This window comes from Chanodichthys erythropterus, chromosome 18, assembly GCF_024489055.1.
Source record: "Chanodichthys erythropterus isolate Z2021 chromosome 18, ASM2448905v1, whole genome shotgun sequence".
In the NCBI taxonomy this organism is placed as follows: Eukaryota; Metazoa; Chordata; class Actinopteri; order Cypriniformes; family Xenocyprididae; genus Chanodichthys; species Chanodichthys erythropterus.
In genome coordinates this window covers 17,317,863-17,331,652 of record NC_090238.1, presented here as the reverse complement: position 1 = coordinate 17,331,652, position 13,790 = coordinate 17,317,863, and the positions used below count along the sequence as shown (strand labels likewise).

At 34.9% G+C, this 13,790-nt stretch overlaps 1 protein-coding gene across 1 annotated transcript in view; it reads right to left on the bottom strand.

The window, feature by feature from the left end:
* The window catches only part of mipol1 (mirror-image polydactyly 1), a 96,707-nt gene that overhangs the window by 70,127 nt on the left and 12,790 nt on the right, over positions 1 to 13,790 (bottom strand). The gene's annotated exons all lie outside the window — the stretch shown is intronic.

Genomic DNA, 13,790 nt, shown 5'->3' with positions numbered 1-13,790 from the left:
ATGCATTCTGCGTATAGGGGTATGGTTAGGGTTGAGGGATAGAATATACAGTTCGAACACTATCATTATGTTTGTGGAAAGACTGTATAAAACATGGAAAACCCAACACGTGTGTGTGTCTGTGTCAAATACAATGTAATAGTCTATGACTGTGTGCCCATTAGAGTAGCTTAAAAACATATCAGTCAAATCTCTAGAAACGTGAAAAAGATACAAAAGAAGACTATCATTTCCTTCAGATAACGTAATATTTCATCAATATTCCTTCACAGGGATAAAACATGAGTAAATAAAGAAACATTAATAGGTTAGAGGCAGGCATCAAATGTAAAAGACGGCTCAAATCTTACAAAACAGCATTTGCCACTTAAAGCCACTTTATCCTTCCTTCAAACTTTTCTCATTTCAATTTGTCCTTTGCTGTCGCTCAGTGATCTTCATTTTCCTGTCTTGTAGACTTTAAGCTAATTGCCTCGGTGGGCTACTTATTATTCATGTACAATTATTGCAGTGTAATGTCTTTAAATCCTTTTAAATGACCATTCATGCGTCGCATTCATTGAAAATGCCTTTGATGTCTGTCAAAGATGGAATTCTTCAAAAAGAAATGTCTAAGCCCAATTTCAATCGCTCGATGAGGGGGGGTTGGCGTTTCCCTCTAATATAAACTAAATTCCATTAATTTTTTAAGCTGCATTTAATGCATTTCCTCCGCAAAAAGTTTCCAGATTCTTCAGGCTGTCATTTGTATTCCAGCTGACTTTATGAATATTAATAACAGTGTTATCCTGATTAAACGGGCTTCATGCGAAATCCCTGTGAATCTACGAGCTCAGGATTCTCGTCTTACCGATTCTTTATGAATTTTGATACGGACATTAATGTGGAGAGAGTCTTAAAGCAGGTTTAATTGTACAGCATGAAAAAGGCAGACATGAACTGATTTGATATGGATAAACAGGCTCTTTTATATGGGGATGGGTGCACAAGCACCTGGGAGCACCCCGTCGTGTAATGTGATTGTCATGGGCTGTCGTGAAGCTTTGAATGGTCTTGACTTTTCCTGGATCAAAAGATTTTATTGACTCGCTGACAGATATTAACAATAGAAACTGTTTTTTGTCAATCAGTTACATGTACTGATTCTATCTCACTGGAGGGCTGGCGTTTATTTTCCATTTTCCAACTGTTAATGCCGATTAGTGAAAACTGTTTCTGACTCAAACATATCTGCAACTGAGCGAACGGGAATGGAGACAAAAAAACTACTTCATTTTTAAAATGTATAAAGTTAATGTATCAAACTAAAGTCAAACTATATGAATTGGGATTCAAAAGGCCACTCTGAGGCCAAAACTGAAAATGCTTTCATTTAACAAATTATAAAAAAGCTTTTTTTTTTTTTTTTTCAGAATAAAATTAGCATAAACATTTGGGTGAGATGTTGTGTTGAAAAAATTAACATGATTTTAAGAACATCTTAGTATTAGGAATATTGCATTCGAGTTAAACACAAACTCAACAATTATTTTATGTCTTTTTTTTTTTTGTTTGTTTGTTTTTTTTGTTAAAAAATAGATTTTTTAATGGCTGCTTATCAGTGTGGTCTGAGACTTCTGAACCCCGCTGTAAAATATATATATATATATATATATATATATATATATATATATATATATATATATATATATATATATATATATATATTGATAAAAAACTGTTTACTTATATTTAATAATCATTTTTATCTATTTGCAGAATGTCAGTCTTTGAATCTAGACCAAGATACTATACAAACCATAACTATATTTTTACAATTCAGACAGTACAAATAAAAGTTCATGATTCTTCAAATGCACCTGCAGGATGCTGAGAGTGAAGTTAGGCTATTCAACATCTGTGGCACAAATAAACTTTGAACAAAAAACAACTTTGTACTCTGATTTCATATTTAGCTGAAATCCCAAAATAAAAATAACTCAACAATTCTTAACTTGTGGAACTCTTAACTAAAAATATTGATTGGCTCAAGTAGATGATTAACCAATACTGATCAAAGATAAAATTTGAGGGGGTTTAGACTGAGCTTGTTGGACCTTCAGCAAACAAACCCACTCAAATGCGCTATAAATCAAAAAGATTATGCCCTACGTGGAAAGGTTACTTGTATTCAGTTACATCATCACCTCCAGCGACAAAAACAAAACATTCTAGTTCAAAAAAAGACTTTGTCAACCCATCCAGATTTTACTGGAGATATGTATATAATAGTTTTCCCTCTGAACAATCTACTGCCAGGTGGTGAGTTAAAAGATTAACTAATCAAAATAACACATTAAAAATCCTACAGGACCATCAATGTCACTTTATTGAAGGTCTATAATTACACAGTCTCTCAAATGAAAGCATAATTCCTCGCATTACTTGAAAATTCTCCAGGTAGGCCTTATGTTTCTTAGATGATGAAGACGTCTAGCAGGGAGAGTGGGATCTGTGAAGCAGGACGGGCGTAAAGCTCATTCTCAGAGCAGACGCAGTGATAATTGAATTGAGCCTGTGGGAATGAGCTAGCGCTAGCATCTCAGATCTCTCTGATGGATCCGTCCTCGGCGGCGTCTATCAGGCCGCGATTCACTGATCCTCCTGCATTAACGGGGGAGGAGAAATGACCCTCCAAATCTGCCAGGATGAGTGCCTCAATTTCCCCATATCCAGCTAATTTGGGTGCGAGAGAAGCGTGAGCCATGCTAGGAATAAAGAAAGCGCGTCCCCCACCCCAAAACTGCCTTTAAACAGCCAGCACTGCTTTTGAATGAATAAAAGCAGGCAAAATGCCCCCCAAGATGTGCAAGAGGATAAACCCTGAATGCTCTGTATTGTGTGATTGATCCTGTCAATTATCAGTTATGACATGAGCGATACGATTCACGCCAAAAACAATTCAATTTAGCATCAAGGCTTCACACAAATACTATTCGCAATCATTGCATAAGATACACTGAAAAAATACAATATTAAAATGTGACCATTTTTGTCTTTGAGGTGAAAAGCCAGTTTGTGGCAAAACCTTTCACAGCACTTGCATTATATTGTTCGGTCTCTTACTGGATATGATAATTTATACTCAAAAAGTAGAAGTGACATTCATTACAAGATGATTAGTTAAAACATTTCAAAATGCACCTGGATTCTTTTGCATTTTATGACTTTCAGTTGAATAAAAGACTATTTTATATATTCCGTCACTGAAGATTTCTTAAAAATAGTGTTAAAATATCATCTCGTCTCATTCTTGTGAACACCCCTAATAATAAATATAGGTTTCATCCTGCAATTCTGTGCACTGCAATGGTGAATGCAGTGTTATTGCTCATATCATGTTAACGAAAGAATGAGTTAGAAAAGGAAATCAAAGTTGTATTATATCAAATTTGGAAATAGTGAAAATTTACTTTCATGCATGCTTTATATTCATGAACTGACCCTTGACCTCCAACCTCAATCACCCACTCACACCACAGAATGCTGGTTTTGTCTCAGTTGTACTACCACTACCAATAACCTCTTAATTTAATTCCTATATTTCAAACAACCAAAAGTTCAAGGGTGCACTAAATTCAGTGTAAGATTAAATATTTGTACCAGTACTTCTCTTAAACATTACTTTTACGCCAATGCTTTCATTATTTAGAAAATGATTCATTTCAATCCACCTGGAGCAAATTTTGCAGCTTTCGACAGCATGATTTGCTGACAAAGTAAGGTTGTCACAGTTATTCATCAAAAATTAATTTTAAAAGGTCTGTATTTGTAAGCACTTAGACAAACAGCACATTTTATTTCAATTCTACAATTCGATGTCAAGAGTGAATATTTCAGCGATTGGATAATTCATCTGCTGAATGTAACCTCAAAATTGGCTGTGTAAATATGGACTAAGCTGAGATTTGCATTGGCTAACATTTGGGAGGGAGAACAGAGTTATTTAAGGATGAGCTTAATGCAGTCGATATGCGAGCAAAGGAAGGTTTCGCTCATATTTCAAACACTGTTACACACTCACAGTTCTGGAGCACAAAAAGGCAACTCAATTCACGTTTTAACTGATGTTTCCCCTCAATATTTCTTTGAAATCAAAGATCTGAAGAAAAGACAATCCTGATGCATGTCTTTCCTGCAGAGGTGTTCTGTGTGTCATGATAAAAATATTAATAATTTCATTTGTCACTACCCTTGCTCATGCGCTGATTAAAACAAAACACTTCAACTGCATTCCTTTCCACATACGAGTTTAAAAGCATTTTTAAAAAAGCACAACTTGGGCACAGAAACATAAAGAAAACAATGCCTTATTGTGGCATGAAAGATTGTGAAACTAGTGCAAGGTGGCGTCACCAGCCGTGAAGCTGTTATTACTCATCGAAGAGACGCCAAACAGGAGAGGTGGGGCTCAGGGAAAGAGTCAACTCAAGGTCAGCTGTCTTATGAAAGACATTCCGGCCAAGTGTTTCGCCTTCTCGACTCTGTGTCGTTTCTACTGAAAGCTGCGCAAGTTTCGACTCATTATCTTTCTACGTACAGCCATTCTCCAATAAAAATGAATAGATGGGACTGCTTGTCTTTGTACATTTGTCACTGTCTCCTTAGAATAAACACAATGGGTATAAATAACACTGGCTAAATATATATATATATATATATATATATATATATATATATATATATATATATATATATATATATATATATATATATATATATATATATATTTTTTTTTTTTTTTTTTTTTTATGTAGTAACCTGTTATATATTCTTTTTTCAAGTTTTGCATATTATGTGCTACAATATCTATATTTCATCCATCTACATTTACAGACAGAATTCCTGTTATATATTCCTTTTTTGCAAGTTTTGCACATTATGCGCTACAATATCATCCATATCTACATTTACAGACTGAATTTTTATTAACTAGGGGATATTTTTTACTTTTATAAATGTTTTCAACTTAAACTGATGCTTAAGTACATAATGGCTTTACTATCAAGGCATTTAATTTACCTTGTTAACCATACATCCACCAAAATATAATAGTAAAATGAGCTAATAAACCAGTCAGATGGATAAATAAGATAATATTTGGCTTCTTTTATGTTATCATTTGTGACCCTGGACCACAAAACCAGTCATAAGGGTCTTTTTTTTTTTATTGAAATTTATACATCATCTGAATAAGCAAGCTTTCCACTGATGTATGGTTATGTTAGGATATGACAATATTTGGCCGAGATGCAACTATTGAAAATCTGGAATCTGAGGGTGCAAAATAAATCTAAATATTGAGAAAATTGCCTTTAAAGTTGTCTAAATGAAGTCCTTAGCAAAGCATATTCTCTTACAAAAATACATTTTTGATATATTTACGGTCAGAAATTTACAAAATATCTTCATGCAACATGATCTTTTCTTAATATCCTAATGATTTTTGGCATAAAAGAAAAATCAATAATTTTGACCCTTACAATGTATTGTTGGCTCCTGCTACAAATATAACCGTGCGAATTATGACTGGTTTTGTGGTCCAGGGTCACATATTGGCCAATAATCATTTCTGCTTGTATGACAGACATAATAAAAGAAATGCTAACCTTCAATATGTAGCATTTGCTATTAAAAAGCCCATATAGGCTATTATTAGCACTGTAAAAAGTTTCTTAGATTGTTTGCAGGAGATCAATATTAAGTCATCGTGGCTAAACAGTAGTAAAAATAGCTATAGTAACTACTGTAGATGTTTTGGTGGAAGCCTTTCCATTGTAATTTTGTTAACAAGTTTTGGCAATAAACTACTCAGATGCTTCTATCCTTTTAATGATGCCACAAATATTCCCTAAATATATTTATTTCCCTAAACATCCATCAATGAAAAAAAAATGTTCATATTAAGTTAAAATTTAACCCTGCTTTTTCAAAGCAACATTGAAAGGGCTACAAAATCCGTTGTGATTGCTGTGCATGTCACCTCAGCGCCCGGCGCTAAAACACACACATAGCTAGTGGTTCGAGGATCCTCAACAAACACATCTTCCTTTGTTCAGGAAATCCTTTCTCCAACACGAACTGCAAAGCTCAACTTTGGGCAATGCAGAAGCGTCAAATCCAAACACAGCCTTTCTCTTTTTTTCACCCTTAAGGATGAGTGATGTTCGCGGTTTCGACCTGTCCTTCAAACAAACCGGCTTTAAACAGCGGGAGACTGAAGTGAGAAAACACTCCAAGACATTCCAGGGTTCTTTTCTAACTGGAGGACATTGGGGAACAAACAAAGTTCATATAAATGAGTGATATTCGGATATCACAGGCACTTGGGCGACATCGGTGCTACTGTGGGACACATGCGGAGAGGCTTGTGGGAGGTATTGTGTGTTCAGGGATGTACATCACTGCAAATATTTACAGAGCAGCTGATGTACAATAGAGGAATCACATGACTGTCTCTTCTCGAATACATGCTCACGTACATGTGCTTAGATCAAATCTACGCCAATGATGCTCTTCTAACGAACAAGTTATTAAGAACTTAGCACAAAGAGGACTATGCTTCACTAACCCACGGCTAGGCCCACATGGAATGTGTATTTTTGACCTTTTCTGTGCTGATCTTGAGGGACAATTTGTCAGAGCTCTATACTCTTATTAGCAGCTGAAAACATTATCAAACTTGACTAAATAACGTATAGACAAACATGCAAGAAATAAAGAATTATGTAAACGACAGGCCTCATAATTCTTCAGAAATCTGCAGGAGAGTATAGGGGAGCAAAGCAATTTTAGATTTAAAGCAGGATAGTTCACCCAAAATGAAAATTCTGTCATCATTTACTCACCCTCAAGTTGTTCCAAACCTGTATGAGTTTCTTTCTTCTGTTGAACACAAAAGAAGATATTTTGAAGAATGTCAGTAACCAAATAGTAGATGGGCCCCATTGACTTTCATAGTAGTCCTATCAACTGTTTGGTTACCCATATTCTTCAAAACATCTTCTTTTGTGTTCAGCAGAAGCAAGAAATTCATACAGGTTTGGAACAACTTGAGGGTGAGTAAATGATGACAGAATTTTACTTTTTGGGTGACCTATTCAAAAGAATTTCAATCCACTGGTCCCACTCTCTTAATAAATTCTCCAAGTGCCAATCATATGCCCACTGAGTATTTGTCGCAGGTTTGTCTAAACATTCCCAAAAGTGCTTAAAAAAGCAGTAAAAATGCCAGTCTGTGAAAGTGGCCCGTCATTGTTCGGTCGGCCTTTTTTGAGAGCGTGAATGTGTTGAAAAGCCGAGGGGAGGCCAGGGCAACAGGACCAGGCACTCCGTCCTCATTACCACTTGATGTTTGAACACAGGCCACAGGAGTGACCGTTTAAATTGCTCCCTGTTCAAACAGTTCCCAAGCATCTGTGGTTCACAGCAAAGTAAGCCTTGTTTGTTTTCCTCTCTGCTTCATGGGCCATCACTAGGTCGTCTGGAATCCTGCTCGCAACTGGGTGGTAGGAGTGTTAGCAACATACGAGCGTCAGTCTGAAATCAATACAACTCTTAAGAGTTTATGGATCATCAGAGCCCCTAACATAATTAGATTATTTCATAATTAAAAAAAAATAATAAAAAAATCAAGTGAATAAGACTTTAAAATCAGAGGCCAAAATATTTACTTGCCGACACACATACCAGAGGTACCACAGATTATAAAAGTTCAAATAAGCCTGACAATCTTCATATCAAAATTCAAATTCAGCAAAAGAGAGATTTTAACAGTTTCTATAACAGTTTAAAATGTTTTGACATGCAAGTAAATCAAGTGCAATACAATCTTGAAGGGATAGTATAAAATCATTGAACACACACACAAAAATGGAAGAATCTCACAAAATCTGTTGAGAACAGATTTGAGATCTGTCATATTTCTCTCCCCCAAATAAAAAGTAAAAAATTAAAAAAATATATTATCTAAGAATAAAATCAAAAAAGAAAATATGTTTAGTATAAAGAAAATGACCATTAAATATTTTGCTTTGTGACATTTTATGACAGATTAGCACATTTTCTCCCTAATTTTAATACAAAACTATAATGATATATTATTTAAATTGTCAAGCATTTTTACATTATGACATTGTTATAGAGCAATTTATGCTGATTTAAATAAAAAATACTTTTCTTACAGCCATTTTTATTAGTATTTACTATTTACTAGGGGTGTAACAATATATCGCAACACAAAAATGCAACAATATGTATCTCGGATAGTGACAATTTGTATTGTGTATACTTCACACAAAATGAAAATTACTGTGTGAGAAAAAAATTCAAGTTTACAGAGTTTTAGTGTCAGTACTACATTAAACTACTATATATAATGTTGAATATAATGTATAATAATGCAATGGGGGAATATTTGTGGGTCCTGAAAATGCCAAATGCCAAATGTCTAACCCTAACCCTTTAAATATAACTTTAAATATATCTAGTCAGTGACAGATTGCAAGCATATTTGTCTAAAATAATTCTGTATTTTCAGATTTAGAATCATGAATATTTTTATTCTGGTATCAACATTGTCCTGTGCATTGGGTTACCAGCACCAAATCCAAGCCTATTCATTTCCACCCCCAATGTAAGACCAAATTTAGCATTTTAATCAACAATCCATTTTTTTTGTTAACCTTTTACCATATTTCTTGAAGTATCGCAATATCATATCGTGAGTTCAGTATCGTGATATGTATCGAATCGTGACATGAGGGTATCGTTACACCCCTACTATTTAATATACTACAATGAGAATGTAATGAAGATCACAATAAATAAATAATATGTTTACATCTATTACATTATAGGGAATTTTGAAAGAATTTTAACAATTATAAGACTTGCTTAATTGTAACCAAATAAAAAAAAAAAAAAAAAAAGTCACAATACAAACAATTCTAATGGTCCTCATGCAAAATATAATTTCTTATTTTATCTTTTGATTTTGAAGTAAAATATGACCTGGACATGTTTTCATTAAATTGACCCAAACATCCACAAAAATTCCTCATTTCGTGAACCTTTCAAGAGATGCCAACCTCTCGTCGGGTTTTATAGCTTGAGTCTTTGTATGTTTGTGAGTGCGTTGGCCTTTCTACTAGGTTTGTTTGGTTTCAGATCACAGTAACCAGGCTTCCACAGTTAAGCAGTGCCCATCCTAGGTCTATTCCTTAAACCAACACAGAGACACAAAAGAGGAGGACAGAGCCCTGAGGAATCCCTCTGTCACTGGTGGACCACCCACTTAGGGAGCAGACAAGCCTGTTAGGCCACACGGCACTCCATTCTAGGGATTTTGAACTTCAATGGGACCCACAAGGAAGCCGCAAAGGGGTCGCCAAAGCGCCTCCTGCTCACCGTGAAGCCAAGCACGGCGGAGAGGGAGTGAGACGTGATATCAGGGTGGGTGGCTGTCGGAAAAGCCGAGGAGGACCACACTGTACCGCCGTAAACAGAGCTGAGTTGATGGGACCAAATAGTATGTTTCCTGCCTGGACGGACGCATAGGGGGAGGGCGGCGTGACGGGTTATGTCAAAGGTCGATCCACCTGCTAAGAACAAAGCTTGTTGAGACTGTAGCCCTATTTCTGCTCTTGTAGGGAAGGCCAATTCAACTCCATAGGGAACTTAGCGTGTTTGTTATGATGGACTTGGCGTGTGTGCTTTGAATTTGGACTGCAAAAGGACAGTTTACCCATGCAAGAAAACAATCCACCATCTCAGTTGTAATAACACGACCCAGCCTACAGCAGTCAGCTTATCCCAAACTACGTCAGACAAATAAAATCAGCAGGGAAACAGACACAAGAGAAACACCGTCTCACTGGCGTTAAATTCAATTTAGGGTCAAAGATGTGCATTCACCCTTATATAGCTGTTCCACGCCACTATAAAAACAATCAGAAATTCTAACAACTATCATATATCCAATGGCTGATATTGATAGAGAAAGCGGTCTATGACTAATAAAATGTTGCTATATAGATATATTTCATTATTTAATTATGGCAAATAAGATGTATACAATTGTTGACATTTGAAAAAATGATTGGCCATGAAAAATGTCAAAACTTCTCAAGAAGCTATACATAACACTTATTATAATCATCTTGCATATCCATCTAATTAATGTAAAAAGACTAAATCAAAATAAATAAGCCCGTTTAAAATTATTTAATATTTGGGCACTCTTAAACTACTCTTAAAAATAACCCAAGTTGGGCTGAAAATATACAAACCCAGTGATTGGGTTAAATGTTTGACCAACATGCTGGGCAGTTTAATTTAACCCAACTATTATTTAAAAATTATTATATGGCTGGCTTAAAATGAACCCAAAATAGGTTGGAAATTAAAAATCAGACATATAACTAGAGGCAGCAGTAATAATCAAAAGGTGAACATTTATTAATAAGCAATTTAATAATTGTTTATTGTTTAATAAATATTCATTAAACTTAATTAATAAATGTTCATTTATTAAACATATTAATAAATGTTAATTTCCAACTTATTTTGGGTTCATTTTAAGCAAGCAATACAGTAATTTTAAAACAATAGTTGAGTTAAATAAAACTACCCAGCAGGTTGGGCAAACATTTAACCCAACCGCTGGGTTAAAACAACCCATTCACTGGGTTTGTTCATTTTCAACCCAACTTGGGTTGTTTTTAACCCAGCATGATAAAAAGTGCATGATAAAAAAAAAGTGCAATTAACGTAAAGCATTTGAAGTCTGCTACAACACATCAAATCTACCCGAGTCTAAAGAAATATCACTTTTACAAACCAATATTAACGTTTATTTAATGAAAACAATTTGATTGATGGCTTTCACATATTTAGTCCTCCCACTCCGATTGTCAGTGTTCACTAAAAATAATTAGAATTTTATACTTCACAACATACTTTCATTGGCACAGCAAAAATTAGCAAAATGTCCTGATATTACCTTTTCCAAAAAGCATTTTAAATGTCTCCAGCACGTTTTATAATTAGCCCAAAAAACTAACATAGTTCATCCCTCACACACGTTAACATGCCCGTCAAAATCTTAGACTGGCTGTCGGTTGGAATATTAGAACTACAAAACATGGACACAGTCATGGCCATTAATCACTTCACTGAAAACTTATCAGCTAAGTAAATAATTATTACTCTACAATCCATCCGTTTTTAAATCCACATCATTTGAATATCACAACATAGATGTCTGTCAAACATAACACGCACGATACATGGTAATTTACAAAAAGCAGAGGTCCAACAAGTGCACGCATCACCTGGAAAACCCACACTACCGAATGTTTTGATTATCATGTTTCCGGTAAGAGGGAGCAAATGGCGGCCTGAGTGGCTTCAACATGCTACCTGTCAGAGAAAATAACGTGCATAAAGCATACCGCATGTGAGTTTAAATTTGCTCTTCACTCGTTGAAATTGAATCATAATCAGGGAAAAACTTCACTGGGTTAGTGAAAATCTTCAACAAGTGTTGGTTTTGATGGATATTTTTATGTGCGAATTACACATTCTGATTCTGACATTCCTGATTTGAATATTTTCAGTAATTTTCTATTCTCGACTGATCTTTTTCTTTTCATAATTTTGGCAATAGATAAATTGTTAAATGAGTGATCTTGAGACGAGTCCCTGTCTGTTATCTAATTTAACTCTCATATGCTTATGTAAGTTCTCAGTTTAAAAGATTAAGGCAATTATCAAAGTTTAATAAAATGTTGTTTAATTTTCCAATAAAAGATTATACATTTGTATAAACAGTACTGATATTGCTAATCATGTTCATATTCATGATTGAAATACACTTAAGTGTCATATTAAGTATCATAAACACTTATGTAAATGGAATTGAATCAGCAATGTGCTTCTTGTTTCAGAGAGACGTGCACATTGTCATGTTGATGTCGGCTAACCGCCACTTGGATCTCTGGTGGATGAACACACTTTCTCTGTTGTAAAGGATAATAACCTTAAAATAAACAAACATTTAAGCTAGCTGAAAGCATACAGTGTGTATGTTCAATGCTTCATGCTTTTCTGACACTGAAAAGGAAGTAGATGGCTTCAACACAGGTGACTGCAACGCAAAACTTCACACAAAAAACCCCCCGACAGATCATATTAATGATTGTAAAGTATGTGCTTGTATTTGTGAGTGGCAGACATAATGGCTGTGAACAAAAAACACACAACCCATAAAATCAGGCATGCAGCCATATACCCACAGGCGAACATGTACACACGCTTGGTGTCTGAGATATCAGGATACATGCTAAGTAGATCCTGTTCCAGGTCTTGGCCTCCACCCATTACTAGGATGTAACGCTTTGGGTTGGGCTCTTCTACGGCAGGATGTGTCAGCACATCAGAGAAACAGCTAGCCTGGCATTAACTCTAAAAAACAAACAAGCCACGCAGAGGTCATGCTATAAAGGATCGAACCTCATTGGCAGCCTGTACAGTGTTTGAGAGTGAGTGACTTATGCTCATAAGAGCATCGGCGAAGGATCTCCACCATATATAAATAGATTAGACTATACAGACAGAGACTAGACAGGACCAATGCAAAACATAAAAAGGAAGCAATGTCACTACATCACAAATGAGCCTTATCACAACCATTATACAAACAAAGTATAAAATTTCCATCCACGTAGCATTCAAAAGTTTGGGGTTGGTATGATTTTTAAATGTTTTTGAGAGAAATCTCTTATAATCATCAAAACTGCATTTATTTGATCAAAAATACAGTAAAAACAGCAATATTCTGAAATATTATTACAACTGTTTTCTATTTTAACCCCTCAACTGTCAGTATCCAGCTAGCTAGTGATGCTTTTTGTGTTTGCCCTTTTTTTCTCTCATAACATATTTTATTATTCATCATAAATTAGGAATCATTTTTGAAAGCTTACACCCTCAGTATTCATTCTGTGAAAATTTTGAAAACAGACACTTCCTTACCATGGAAAAGGTATTTAAATTCCTTTTAGCGGGCTCCCCCTAGTGGGCGGTGTCATGTTTCATATATTACAAAATTTACTGCACTGTTTTTAATCAAAAGTTTTTCTAATCTTGACAATTACATCTATTGTTGGAAAGGTCTGAGACTCAGTGTACTGTATTTGGTGATTTTTTTTTGTGTGTGTGTGTGTGTGTGTGTGTAGATAGAAGTGATATTGTGACAGAAATGTATTAAATTTTAACAGGAGAATGCATTAAAATATCCAATGGAATGTGGGTGACACCTGGTGGCTATTTTATACAGCGCCTAAACAAAATCTCAGAAACTTAGATTTTTGTGATATCAACTTCAAATTTGGAACACAACTTGGGTAGACATAATGGCTTTGATTTTTTTTTTTTAGAGTAGAGTAAAGATAATTTTGTAAAATATGTCTTTTAGTACAGAACATTTGCTTTATACATTATATTTTACATTTTGCTTTAAACTTGTATAACTTTTTTACACTTTACTTTCTTTTTAGTGCTTTCAGCAATAATCTGCTGAGTGTCTTTTTTTTTTTCAAAAAGAGACCATAGGTCCGTATTCATGAAGCATTCGTGAATTACAACCATTTAAGTTTGGATAGTGCATCTTCAAGTCTATGCTAAAAAAAGATGGTGACAGTTAAGGTATTTAAAAATGTAATTTATTCCTGTGATGACAAAAGCTGAAT